Source organism: Salmo salar, chromosome 09 (assembly GCF_965601325.2).
Source record: "Salmo salar chromosome 09, fSalSal1, whole genome shotgun sequence".
Taxonomy (NCBI): domain Eukaryota; kingdom Metazoa; phylum Chordata; class Actinopteri; order Salmoniformes; family Salmonidae; genus Salmo; species Salmo salar.
In genome coordinates this window covers 10110044-10124529 of record NC_138299.1, presented here as the reverse complement: position 1 = coordinate 10124529, position 14486 = coordinate 10110044, and positions in this window count along the sequence as shown.

Here is a 14486-nt window from a genome sequence, read left to right as displayed (position 1 = left end):
GGATCTACCAACTACAAATTTCCCCTTTGTGTCCATCAAAACTGCTCGAGTTTGAACATGTGTCCGTTAGGCCTATGGATAATTTTGTCAGCACAAATTAGATTTAATATTAAAAGCCCCTCGTGTTCTTAAATTAAACTCGTTTTTGACAGTATGGAGCACATTACCACAGAGGAGTTTAGAAGGTAGGAACTCAAACTTTAATTCCATAGGCTGGGATCTGCAGCTGTTACAGGGGTAATAACATGGTAACAAAGTGGAAACGAGTTGTAAACTTACTGGACTAGGCTTGATGAGGAATCCCAGAGTTCCCTCACCTGAAGACTATGTCCAGATAGAAGTCTCTGGCGGCTCGAATGCAGGCCACGGAGGGGCGAAGCGGGACTTGATGAAGGGCCGTGGGTGGGACATATTCGGCAGTGAGTGAATGAGAACCTGTGGGGAAACAAACACAGCCACTGCTATGATCATGTATTTCATTCAAACAAGTTATAGGACATTTGATACAATTTGCTGCTGATAACACTAGACAGACTATGCTGAGGTAATAATAATGTAGACATATCGTAGTCAAAGTAACACTTAGTCTTTGCCAAGGGTATAAGTGAGGATTATTTCTTTTTTAAAATCAAACTGAATATGAAAGATCAGATACAGTCACTTCCAGAGACTGTACCTCTTTTCCTCGTGGTGCAGGAGGGTAGTAGCGATTGTTTGGCAGGTTACCCAGTGAAAATGTTGAGCTCACTCTGAATGACCAACCAGGTGTATCCCACCTCCCCTTTGTTTTTGGGGGGCAGGAAGTCCCTGAACTGACTGGCACTCTGCCAGGATCTCAGCCCACTCAGGGAACTATGGGCAACCTGGTGAGACTGAAACTTAATTGTGAAATCTGGATCACGTTATAGGGAAGACCCAGATGCAGACAGTGTCGAAGTAACAACAGTTTTACTAGAACAGGAGGCAGACAAAACAACAGGTCAGTAATCCAGATCAGAATCCATAAGGTACAAAATGGCAGGCAGTCTCAGGGTCAGGGCAGGCAGAGATCAATAATCCAGTGTGGTGGGACAAGGTACAGGAAGGCAGGCAGGGTCAGGGCAGGCAGAATGGTCAAAAACAGGAACTAGAAACAGACAGGCGCAAGGGGAAAAACGCTGGTAGGCTTGACGAACAAAACAAACTGGCAACAGACAGAGAACACGTGGGGAGATGGGAGACACCTGGTGGGGGGTGGAGACAAGCACAGACAGGTGAAACAGATCAGGGTGTGACAATCTGAGGCTTTCTCTGCTAAGTGTTGGAATGCCTATTTGAAACTTATTCTCTCTTTTTTGTCATTTATCACCATAAGTCATTTTATACTTTTAAAACCCACTCATAGACACAGCAGTACAAAGTTGACAAGGTAGGACGTAATCTATTCTTGAGCTGGATTACAAATAACTTTATCTTAAATCACAGTAAGGCAACACCCAGTAATTATAATGTGAGTGTTTTGCTGGGTCTACTCTTCGTCATTGTGTCAAGCTGCAGAGGTTAGGGTCTCTCCATTAGGGTCATCGGTCACTTGCTCCTCGAAATCCACTGGATGTGTGATCCCTGCGGGAAGGTGCGCAAGAGGTCACCAACAAATGATTGTGTGTGTTGGGTTTAATAATAATAAATGCCATTTAGCTGACACTTTTATGCAAAGCAACTTAGTCATGCATGCATTCCCGGGACCACGTATGGGTGGTACCAGGAATTGAACTCACTATCCTGGCATTGCAAGTGCCATGCTCTACTAACTGAGCTACAGAGAACCAGAAAGATGAATCATATTGGATTTGAATGTGTTAGGATGCATAGGAAGGCTGGTGGTGAACCAGTGAGTTTCTCTGCGATGGTTTGAACTGAGGAAAAGGTCATGGTCTTTGTCCAAGGAAGAGAAGAGAAAGAGGCCCTCTGTGCCCAGTGCTTTCTCTGCCACTTCCTGTTGGAGGAACACACAATGAGAGCTTCTTATTGTGTCATTTCTCACGCTCCAGTGACATTGAATTTGATGCCCCACACAATATGTCTGGGGCAGATCGTAGTGCATTTTTGTAACCCCAACTTCTAAGAGCTCTACAATTATGAAAACATTGTTTTGGATAAATAAATATGGCACTCAAGCAGCTACAATGTATCAGTTTATCAAAATGTACCAAAGTAGTGTACTGGGAGTTGAAAGTAAACATGGCAAGGAAGTGAGGGGATAAGTTTCTGGCGATTTGAGCTCCCGAGTGGCGCAGCGGTCTAAGGCACTGTATCTCAGTGCTAGAGACGTCACTACAGACACCCTGGTTTGAATCCAGGCTGTATCACAACTGGCTGTGATTGGGAGTCCAATAGGGTGGCGCGCAATTGGCCCAGCGTCGTGTAGGCCGTCATTGTAAATAATAATTTGTTCTTAACCGACTTGCCTAGTTAAATAAAAATACAGAATGATGCTGAGCCTCTGATTTTTAACCTCAAAATGTATGCCAACAAAAACCATTGATTGCAATGTTAAACAAAATCACAACTCTATGCCCAAGGACTATTTCCACTGACAATTTTACAAAAACGCATGCAATTGAAGAACAGTGCACATGTAAAGTTTTGTGACAGAATGACAGTAAAATCTCTCTCAGTTTGTGACAAAGTTTTCCAAAAACTCTTAAATGTCTATTCTGAATTAAGATTCAAAGACGGCTGCAGAAAGAATGAAGTGGCAGCTATGGTATGACACCTTGGGCTCTATTTTAACAAACCTAATAACACATTGGACAATCTGGGTGTGTGTCAGAAATATGTTTGCGGAAATTATGAGGACAAGAGCTGGAGGTGGCGTGAAATGGCTGGATTTTAATGAATAAATGAATTATAGGTGTGACAACGGCTTGGCCACCTTCATGGCTTAATACTGCATGTAATTGTCTCAAATTCTGTAGGTTATTGACCATCTTTGCTTTGTCATCAACTTCAATTCGTCTGGGGACACGGAATATTCTCTTCCTAGTCTGTTGTAGATTGATACAGTTTATTAAATAGCATAGGCTACAGTAACAAGTAAAAAAAGTCACCAGATCATCATTCCATGATGGTCATATAGCCTACATTGAGGGTTTTTTATGCACATCTAAAATACTGTACAATAGCATACGTAGATAAAAAGGTGATGCTCCCAACTTGATTTTTTTAATAAAGCTTTGGTGATTAAGATTTATTTCAAAGCGGTCTTAGGAGCCAAACCCTTTATGATAGTCTTAACTACTTGGCGAATGCATTGGGCAGGACCAAAAAAACTGCCTGCAAGGAAATGGGACATTTTGTTTCTAAATACCAGGTTTACAGGCACAAAAAGCACATGAATTTAATTGAATTTAAGGGCTTTACTAGCATGGGAAACATATGTTAACATTGCCAAAGCAAGTGAAGTAGATCATTTGTATTGTTTATTTCAATTTTGTTTTAACAGTAAACATTACACTCACAGAAGTTCCAAAAGAATAAAAACAAATTGCATATGTCTATATACAGTGTTGTAACGATGTGTAAATAAATAAACACAAATATGGGTTGTATTTATAAAGGTGATTGTTCTTCACTGGTTGCCCTTTTCTTGTGGCAACAGGTCACAAATCTTGCTGCTGTGATGGCACACTGTGGTATTCCACCCAGTGTATATATATATATTCATAAACAATTAATGAACATGCCCCTGTGGAACGGTCGTTAAGACACTAACAGCTTACAGACGGTAGGCAATTAAGGTCACAGTTATGAAAACTTAGGATCCTAAAGGAGGCCTTTCTACTGACTCTGAAAAACACCAAAAGAAAGATGCCCAGGGTCCCTGCTCATCTGCGTGAACGTGCCTTAGGCATGCTGCCTCTGCAGATGTGGCCCGGGCAATAAATTGCAATGTCCGAACTGTGAGATGCCTAAGACAGTGCTACAGGGAGACGGGACGGACAGCTGACCGTCCTCGCAGAGGCAGACCACGTGTAACAACACCTGCACAGGATCGGTACATCTGAACATCACACCTGTGGGACAGATACAGGATGGCAACAACAACTGCCCGAGTTACACAAGGAACACACAATCCCTCCATCAGTGCTCAGACTGTCCGCAATAGGCTGAGAGAGGCTGGACTGAGGGCTTGTAGGCATGTTGTAAGGCAGGTCCTCACCAGACATCACCGGCAACAACGTCGCCTACGGGCACAAACCCACCGTCGCTGGACCAGACAGGACTGGCAAAAAGTGCTCTTCACTGACGAGTCGTGGTTTTGTCTCACCAGGGGTGATGGTCGGATTCGTATTTATCGTCAAAGGAATGAGCGTTACAGGGAGGCCTGTACTCTGGAGCGGGATCGATTTGGAGGTGGAGGGTCCGTCATGGTCTGGGACGGTGTATCACAGCATCATCGGACTGAGCTTGTTGTCATTGCAGGCAATCTCAACACTGTGTGTTACAAGGAATACATCCTCCTCCTTCATGCGGTACCCTTCCTGCAGGCTCATCCTGACATGACCCTCCAGCATGACAATGCCACCAGCCACACTGCTCGTTCTGTACGTGATTTCCTGCAAGACAGGAATGTCAGTGTTCTGCAATGGCCAGCGAAGAGCCCGGATCTCAATCCCATTGAGCACGTCTGGGACCTGTTGGATTGGAGAGTGAGGGCTAGGGCCATTCCCTCCAGAAATGTCCGGGAACTTGCAGGTGCCTTGGTGGAAGAGTGGGGTAACATCTCACAGCAAGAACTGGCAAATCTGGTGTAGTCAATGGTGGCCACACCAGATACTGACTGTTACTTTTGATTTTGACCCCCCCTTTGTTCAGGGACACATTATTCAATTTCTGTTAGTCACATGTCTGTGGAACATGTTCAGTTTGTCTCAGTTGTTGAATCTTGTTATGTTCATACTAATATTTACACGTTTAGTTTGCTGAAAATAAACGCAGTTGACAGCGAGAGGACGTTTCTTTTTTTGCTGAGTTTGTTGCACACCCTTTAGTTTGCCCATTTTCATCTCACACAATTTTACATTCATTTTTCCACATTTCAATAGCTCCTTGGTCATGTAGCCTACAGACTTCAAACAAGGTTCAGAATGGCCACTGACTGCCCTTCTATATTGCACACCGTTTAGTTTGTCCATTTTCATCTCACACATTCAAATGTCAATAGCTCCTTGGTCATGTGACCTACTGACTTCAAACAAGGTTCAGAATGTACACTCAGTGGGCCTACACACTGCACACCATTTAGTTTGTCCATTTTCATCTCACGCAATTTTACATGAATTTTCAATATTTGTCAATGTTTCTAATTTCAATAGCTCCTTGGTAATGAGACCTACTGACCTCAAAACTACTTTCAGAATCTCCACGGACTGGCGGAGACGGGCGCGGCAAGGCATCCAGTGTGGTAAAGTGACCGATCCCGGAGAAGCTGGCGGGAGTCCCAGGGAGAGTTCTCTTTTCTTTGTGAAGGGCAGGGCACCCTGGAATGGGTTTGCCCCAAGAGAGGGGCCCAAGCCCTGGAAAGCGTTGCGTTTCGGTGGCGTCCGGAGAGCTCTCCCTGGCCCTTGAAAATCCGGGGGAGAGAGTGTAAATCTCACGCCGGGCCGTACCCATATCCGCAGCAGGTCTCCAAGGTGAACAGCCTCTGGCATGTTATAACAATGTAGGTAAGGGAAGTTTGAGGTTAGTAGGTCACATGACCAAGGCGCTATTGAAATTAGAAAGTTGGAAAAATTTATGTAAAATTGTGTGAGATGAAAATGGACAAACTAAAGGGTGTGCGATGTGTAGGCCCACTGAGTGTACATTCTGAACCTGTTTGGAGGTCAGTAGGTCACATGACCAAGGAGACATTACTAGGAATACAAAAAGATGCTCACATTTCCACATGTTTATAAGCTTTGCAAAGCAAAGTAATGTCCAAATCGTGAAAATAAGACCTGTGCAATGTTGTCCGCAATTTTTCCAACATCATGAAACTTATTTGTTTGTGGCTCAAGTGTCTGTGGCTCAAGTGGTTTGAAAGCAATTGAGGTTTGAAAGCGCAAATATCCTACCTGAAACTGTCTTTACCTCGGTCAGGCAGGGGCAGGGACAACTGACTTAGTATGAATAGTGTAGCAATATTGATGTTACTCATATTGATGTTACACAGGAAATGGAAACCAGTTATTACTTACTTTGTTAATGTGCTGGTTGACAACATGCCTAGTAAAGTTTGCTTAACTAATATATATACACTGCTCAAAAAAATAAAGGGAACACTAAAATAACACATCCTAGATCTGAATGAATGAAATAATCTTATTAAATACTTTTTTATTTACAAAGTTGAATGCTGACAACAAAATCACACAAAAATAATCAATGGAAATCCAATTTATCAACCCATGGAGGTCTGGATTTGGAGTCACACTCAAAATTAAAGTGGAAAACCACACTACAGGCTGATCCAACTTTGATGTAATGTCCTTAAAACAAGTCAAAATGAGGCTCAGTAGTGTGTGTGGCCTCCACGTGCCTGTATGACCTCCCTACAACGCCTGGGCATGCTCTTGATGAGGTGGCGGATGGTCTCCTGAGGGATCTCCTCCCAGACCTGGACTAAAGCATCCGCCAACTCCTGGACAGTCTGTGGTGCAAAGTGGTGTTGGTGGATGAAGCGAACCATGATGTCCCAGGTGTGCTCAATTGGATTCAGGTCTGGGGAACGGGCGGGCCAGTCCATAGCATCAATGCCTTCCTCTTGCAGGAACTGCTGACACACTCCAGCCACATGAGGTCTAGCATTGTCTTGCATTAGGAGGAACCCAGGGCCAACCGCACCAGCATATGTTCTCACAAGGGGTCTGAGGATCTCATCTCGGTACCTAATGGCAGTCAGGCTACCTCTGGCAAGCACATGGAGGGCTGTGCGGCCCCCCAAAGAAATGCCACCCCACACCATGACTGACCCACTGCCAAACCGGTCATGCTGGAGGATGTTGCAGGCAGCAGAACGTTCTCCACGGCGTCTCCAGACTGTCACGTCTGTCATATGTGCTCAGTGTGAACCTGCTTTCATCTGTGAAGAGCACAGGGCGCCAGTGGCGAATTTGCCAATCTTGGTGTTCTCTGGCAAATGCCAAACGTCCTGCACGGTGTTGGGCTGTAAGCACAACCCCCACCTGTGGACGTCGGGCCCTCATACCACCCTCATGGAGTCTGTTTCTGACCGTTTGAGCAGACACATGCACATTTGTGGCCTGCTGGAGGTCATTTTGCAGGGCTCTGGCAGTGCTCCTCCTGCTCCTCCTTGCACAAAGGCGGAGGTAGCAGTCCTGCTGCTGGGTTGTTGCCCTCCTACGGCCTCCTCCACGTCTCCTGATGTACTGGCCTGTCTCCTGGTAGCGCCTCCATGCTCTGGACACTATGCTGACAGACACAGCAAACCTTCTTGCCACAGCTCGCATTGATGTGCCATCTTGGATGAGCTGCACTACCTGAGCCACTTGTGTGGGTTGTAGACTCCGTCTCATGCTACCACTAGAGTGAAAGCACCGCCAGCATTCAAAAGTGACCAAAACACCAGCCAGGAAGCATAGGAACTGAGAAGTGGTATGTGGTCCCCACCTGCAGAACCACTCCTTTATTGGGGGTGTCTTGCTAATTGCCTATAATTTCCACCTGTTGTCTATTCCATTTGCACAACAGCATGTGACATTTATTGTCAATCAGTGTTGCTTCCTAAGTGGACAGTTTGATTTCACAGAAGTGTGATTGACTTGGAGTTACATTGTGTTGTTTAAGTGTTCCCTTTATTTTTTAAAGATATATATATATATAGTGGCAGCGGTACTCAAAATAACCTGGATCTCATCGATGTAAATGAAGAATACATCCCTGGCGGCAGTTTGAAAAAAAAGTGCCACGTTTACAGGCTAGTCATCGCGCCGAACGTCTACGTTAGCTGGCTATCGTGAGTGACTCTATACTAAAATCTAGCTGACTATTGGATACAATCAGATTCGTGAGTAGCTAACGTTTCATTCTACAAATAAATAATAATAAATACTGAAACCTCTGAGAAAAATAGACTTGAATTATTGTAATTTAGCACTGACCTGGAAAAGATGGAAAGAGGAATTCAATTTGTACATGGCTCTTACAATGAGAGAAAAACCTGAGGACTACAAAGTGAAGCTACTGTATTATCTCACTGGGGAAAAAGGCAGAGAGATTTGTGAGACCCTGTGTGTGGGCAGTACAAAAAGACAATCTCTCTGTTGAAGTAATTGCAGCACTGGACGCATTTTGTGATCCCAAGAAAAATGAAACAATTGAGAGATATCATTTTTTCATGCGAAGTCAGGGCCAAGATGAGAGTTTAGACAAATAACTCACTGAATTGAGGACTCTAGTGGCCACCTACAACTTTGGAGTAATCACAGACTCTCCTATCGGGGACAGGATTGTGTGTGGCACATGTGACCCACACTTAAGAGATCGCTTACTCAGAGAGACTGATCTCAGTTTAGAGAAATGCATACAGATTGGAAGAGCTGCAGAACTGTCCAGACAGAGAGCTAAAGTCATAAATGTGCAGGGCCCTGTAGCAGTGCATGCAGTAACACAGAAAGAGAAACCGAGAGGGAGAGGAGACTCTACAGAGGAACAGAGCATAATACAGTGCAGATACTGTGGACGGACACATGAGAGAAAAAAGGAAAAATGCCCTGCATATGGACAAAAATGTAAATCCTGTGGACAAAAATGTAAATCCTGTGGAAAAAACAATCACTTCTCTACGGTTTGCAAAAGTGCAGGGACCAGCAAGAGAAACAGAGTCCTGGCAATGGAAAATGCGTCAGCTGACTCAGAGAGCGGTGAGGATGTTCTGTGCATCACACTAGGACCAAAGTAGTCAGAGAGCATCAACGTGGTGCAGGAGAAAACCACAGACCCCAATGCAGCGCTCTTTGCAACCATGCTGGTCAACAAAAAGTCAAGTCAGATTTCAGCTAGATTGTGGTGCTAGTTGTAATGTTATCCCTGCAAACCTCAAAAGCCAGTCACCTAGAGCCCTGCAGTCAGGTATTGGTGATGTATAACAAGAGCACTCTGACGCCACTGGGGAAGTGCACACTTAAAAAGTGATCAATCCACACAATAAGAAAACCTACCGAGTTCAATGTGCACAGGCCCATTCTAGGCAGTAAGGCTATCCAGGCAATGGAGATGATTACTGTGCAGCATCACAACATCCTGGCCATTGAGAAAACAACAGGATACTAGATTAAAGAGCAAATGAAACAGGAGTACTCTGCTGTATTCCAGGGAGATGGATGCTTACCCGGCAAACTGAAGCTGAAAGTGGATGAGTGAGTGGAGCCCGTCCAGCTGCCAAAGAGAACAGTGCCAGTAGCGCTATATAAACCACTCAAAGAGGAGCTCAGTGGTCTAGAGAAAAGGATGATAAAAGCAGTTGAAAAAAAGCACAGATTGGATTAGTGAAGAAACCGTCTGGAAAGCTAAGAGTGTGTATTGATCCGAAACCTCTCAACAAGGCGCTCAAGAGGAGCCATTACCCACTTCCCACTATTGAAGACGTGCTGCCAGATCTGAACAGAGCACGTGTGTTCTCTGTTTGTGATGTAAAAAATGGATTTTGGCCCGTGGAACTGGAGGAGGAATCCAGCTATCTCACCACGTTCTCTACTCCCATGGGACGCTACAGGTGGCAGCGCATGCCAATGGGAATCAGTCCAGCCCCAGAGATCTTTCAGAGGAAGTTGAACCAGGCAATGGAAGGTCTTCCAGGAGTCAAAATCATTGGAGGTGACATCCTGATTGTGGGAGAAGGAGACAATGATGAAGTGGTGACTCTGGACCATGACAAAAACCTGAAAATGCTCCTGGACAGATGCAGGAAGCTCAATATCAAGCTGAATCCGGCAAAGCTGCAGCTCAGGCTGAAGGAAGTGCCCTACATTGGCCACCTGCTAACATCAGAGGGGTTGAAAGTGGACCCAGGAAAAGTGACAGCCATCAAACAGATGCCTAGGCCTACAGATGTGCAGGGGGTGCAGCACTTCCTGAGCATGGTAAACTACCTATCCAAGCTCTGCAGCCACGCCGTGGAGCTCTGCGAGCCACTGCGACAGCTAACTCACCATGACTCACTGTGGGAGTGGTCAGAGAGACATGAGCAGGCTTTCAATAAAATCAGAGATACCATTGCACAGACCCCTGTGCTGAAATATTACAACCCAACAGAGCAGCTTGTACTACAGTGTGATGCTTCAGAGAGTGGGTTAGGAGCAGCCTTGATGCAGGGAGGACAACCAATAGCATACGCTAGCAGAGCCCTGACAGAGACTGAAAAAGGGTATGCACAGATAGAGAAGGAGCTGCTTGCAGTGGTGTTTGGCATGGAGAGGTTCTACCAATTCACATATGGACGAACTGTGGAAGTGCAGTCAGATCACAAGCCTCTAGAGAGCATCATGACAAAGCCTCTCCTCAGCGCACCAAAAAGACTACAACGCATGCTCATGAGACTCCAAAACTACGAGGTCAGTCTCGAATACGTTCCGGGAAAACATGTGGTGCTGGCCGACACCCTAGGCAGGGTGTACCTCACAGAACAAGACAACAGAGGCCCTGTGGAGGTCCAAGTGGAATCAATCAATATGATACACTACCTCCCTGTGTCAAGCGAGAGACTAAAGCACATCCAGAGAGCCACTGAGCTGGACTGGGAGCTCCAGACACTGAAAACTGTGATCCTGTAGGGGTGGCCTGAAGTGACAGGACATGTACCCTTGGAAGTAGCCATGTATTTTCACAACAGAGATGAGCTGAGTGCGCAAAATGGAGTTATCTTCAGAGGTGAGCGAGTCGTTGTGCCTACTGCCCTCAGGTCAGAGATAATGCAGAGAATCCATTCCTGACACATAGGAACAGAGGGATGTCTGAGAAGAGCTTGCGAGTGTGTCTACCGGCCAGGCATGAATGCACAGCTGAGAACATACATGGCACAATGTAGCACCTGCACTGCATGGGGTATGAAGCAGCAGAAAGAAACGTTGAGGCCACACGAAGCACCAAAGTGTCCCTGGGGGAAAAAAATAGGGACTGACCTGTTCAACGACAGAGACTACATGGTCACAGTTGATTATCTCTTCAACTTCTGGGAAGTGGACCATTTGGAGAACACACAGTCGAAAACAGTCATTCGAAAACTGAAGACACACTTTGCACGTCATGGGATACCTGACATCCTTTACTCAGACAATGACCCGAGTACTCTTCAGACGAGTTCTGAAGTTTCAGCAAGGCATGGGACTTTACACACAAAACATAATCTCCAGGATACCTGCAAAGTAAAGGGAAAGTGGAATCGGCAGTGAAAACAGCCAAAAGACTGATGGCAAAAGCAAAGAGAACAGGTGCTGACCCTTACCTGGCCATGCTGGATCACAGAAATACCCCGTCACAAGGAACAATGGTGCTCATGGGAAGATGTACAAAAACACTACTTACAATGAGTGAAAATCTTCTGAGACCGGGTATGGCAAACTGTCAGCTGGAGAAGTTCAAAGAAAGACAACAGAAACAGGCAAAGTACTACGACACCTCCGCTCAGGATCTCACAGAGCTGCAACGAGATGACAGGGTGAGAGTTCAGCCACTCACAGGACAGAAACAGTGGTGGCAGAGGACCACAGTAGTCAGACCTGTGGAGCAAAGGTCCTACGAGGAAGACAGAACAGGGCCAAGTCTTCAGGAGGTACAGGCGACACCTGAGGAAGAGCAGAGAAATAGAGGAGGATTTCCTCACTGTTGAGGAGCCTGGCACAGAGCCAGTAAACAGAGCACCAGCTGACGCCCAGCAGGGTGCTGAACACAACCTAGAGGTGAATGCTGCACCTCAACAAGATCCAAACATCTCAGGTCAAGCACCTCCTGATGTAATCAACACTGCCCACACAAGGTCTGGTAGGGCCATCCGAAAGAATGTGTGAAGGTAAATTTTTTGTATAATTAATGGACAGTCAGACAGTAAACAAACATTCAGTTCACATTCCAATTTATTGCAGACATGGACTACAAGCCAAAGTTAGGTGGAGTCTGCCTTTGTTGTAAAAAATAATAATTTTAAAAAAAGAACATGTAGTAATATTGATGTTACTCATATTGATGTTACACAGGAAACGGAAACCAGTTGTTACTTACTTTATTAATGTGCTGGTTGACAACATGCCCAGTAAAGTTTGCTTAATTATATATCTTTGTCTGTCGTGACTACAACACAAAGCATATTGAAACAAATAGCTTGCTAAACGTTTGCCTGCATTGATTAAATGTCGGCTAAAGGAGGAGCGAAATGTAAACACTCTGAATTTTCTGTCAATATATTAAGAAAATAATGTTGGGGGAGCAATAGGAGCCTATGGACTAAGCTAACAGGTTAATTTCCACCATTCACGGACTACACCCACCTTCCTCTGTGAAAAATTGAGTGACATGCTGTCGCCCTTTCTTTTCTTTCTCCTGTCTTTCTTTTCGTTTTTGGAAGCCAGATTTTTCTTTAGGAAGCTGAGACATGATGCTCCACCGGCACTCCTCACTAGCAATTCACTGCTAGCAAGTACAGCAGTGGTTCGGCAGGACCGAACCATTTCATGTAAATAGAGGGGGGAAGGTTGGGCAATACAGAGGCTCTCTGGATGTTTACTTTTTTTTGTTGCCAAAAACAAGAAAAGAAACCGTTAGTTTTATTAGTACATTGTAAATAAAATATTAATGATGATAGGTTAATAATTGAATATTGAAAAGTTTTACCTAAATGTTCGAATAATTTTTTAGGGCCCATTTTTTAGGGTCACAGACCCTTAGAATCGCCCTAACCCCCACTGTACTGTTCAAACTTGTAAAAAATAGATGTCTAAATTTCAACTACTTTTCGACATTCGCTGTCGGTCAGTGCTGTCGTTCGAGATTCTGCACAGATTATTAGAGCAACTGTGAAAATCTCCACAGACCTGCGATGATCTATGCATGCTATCTTGAACATGCACGCTTAATATCATTAGATAAGAAGAAATTTACATTAACAGTAACCTCAAAATGTGGACATGGAAGTGTCACTCATTTTAAGGTTGAATGTTACATTAGTTGTAAGATAGCCTTTAGGCTATTTACTATATTACAAAATGAATATTGAATTGTGTTTAGTTGACAATCCCCTCAAATCTACACACAATACCCCCAATAACGACAAAGCGAAAACAAATGCATTCAAAATAAAAAACAAATACCTTATGTAAATAAGTATTCAGACCCTTCGCTATGAGACTCGAAATTGAGCTGAGGTGAACCCTGTTTCCACTAATCAACCTTGAGATCTTTCCACAACTTGATTGGAGTCTACCTGTGGTAAATTCAATTGATTGGACATGATTTGGAAAGGCACACCGGTCAACATAAGGTCCCACAGTTGACAGTGCATGTCAGAAATAAAACCAAGCCATGAGGTTGAAGGAATTGTCCGTAGAGCTCTGAGGCAGGATTGTGTCGAGGCACAGATCTGGGGAAGGGTACCAAAACATTTATGCAGCATTGAAGGTCCCCAAGAACACAGTGGCCTCCATCATTCTTAAATGGAAGCCGTTTGGAACCATCAAGACTCTTACTAGAGCTGGCCGCCCGGCCAAACTGAGCAATCAGGGAAGAAGAGCCTTTGTCAGGGAGGTGACCACTCTGACAGAGCTCCAGAGTTCCTCTGTGGAGATGGGAGAACCTTCCAGAAGGAAAACCACCTCTGCAGCACTCCACCAATCAGGCCTTTATTGTAGAGTGGTCAGACGGAAGCCATTCCTCAGTAAAAGGCACATGACAGCTCGCTTGGAGTTAGCCAAAAGGGACCTAAAGGACTCTCAGAGCATAAGAAACAAGATTCTCTAGTCTGATGCAACCAAGATTGAACTCTTTGGCCAGAATGCCAACCGCCACATCTGGAGGAAACCTGGCACCATCCCTACAGTGAAGCATGGTGGTGGCAGCATCATGCTGTAGGGATGTTTTTCAGCTGTAGGGACTGGGAAACTAGTCAGGATCAAGGGAAAGATGAACGGAGCAAAGTACAGAGAGATCCTTGATGAAGACCTCAGACTGAGGCGAAGGTTCACCTTCCAACAGGACAATGACTCCAAGCACACAGCCAAGACAACGCAGGAGTGGCTTCGGGGCAAGTCTCAATGTCCTTGACTGGCCCAACCAGAGCCCGGACTTGAACCCGATTGAACATCTCTGGAGACCTAAAAATAGCTGTGCAGCGACACTCCCCATCCAACTTGATGAGCTTGTGAGGATCTGCAGAGAATAAATGGGAGAAACTCCCCAAATACATTTACATTTTAGTCATTTAGCAGACGCTCTTATCCAGAGCGACTTACAGTAGT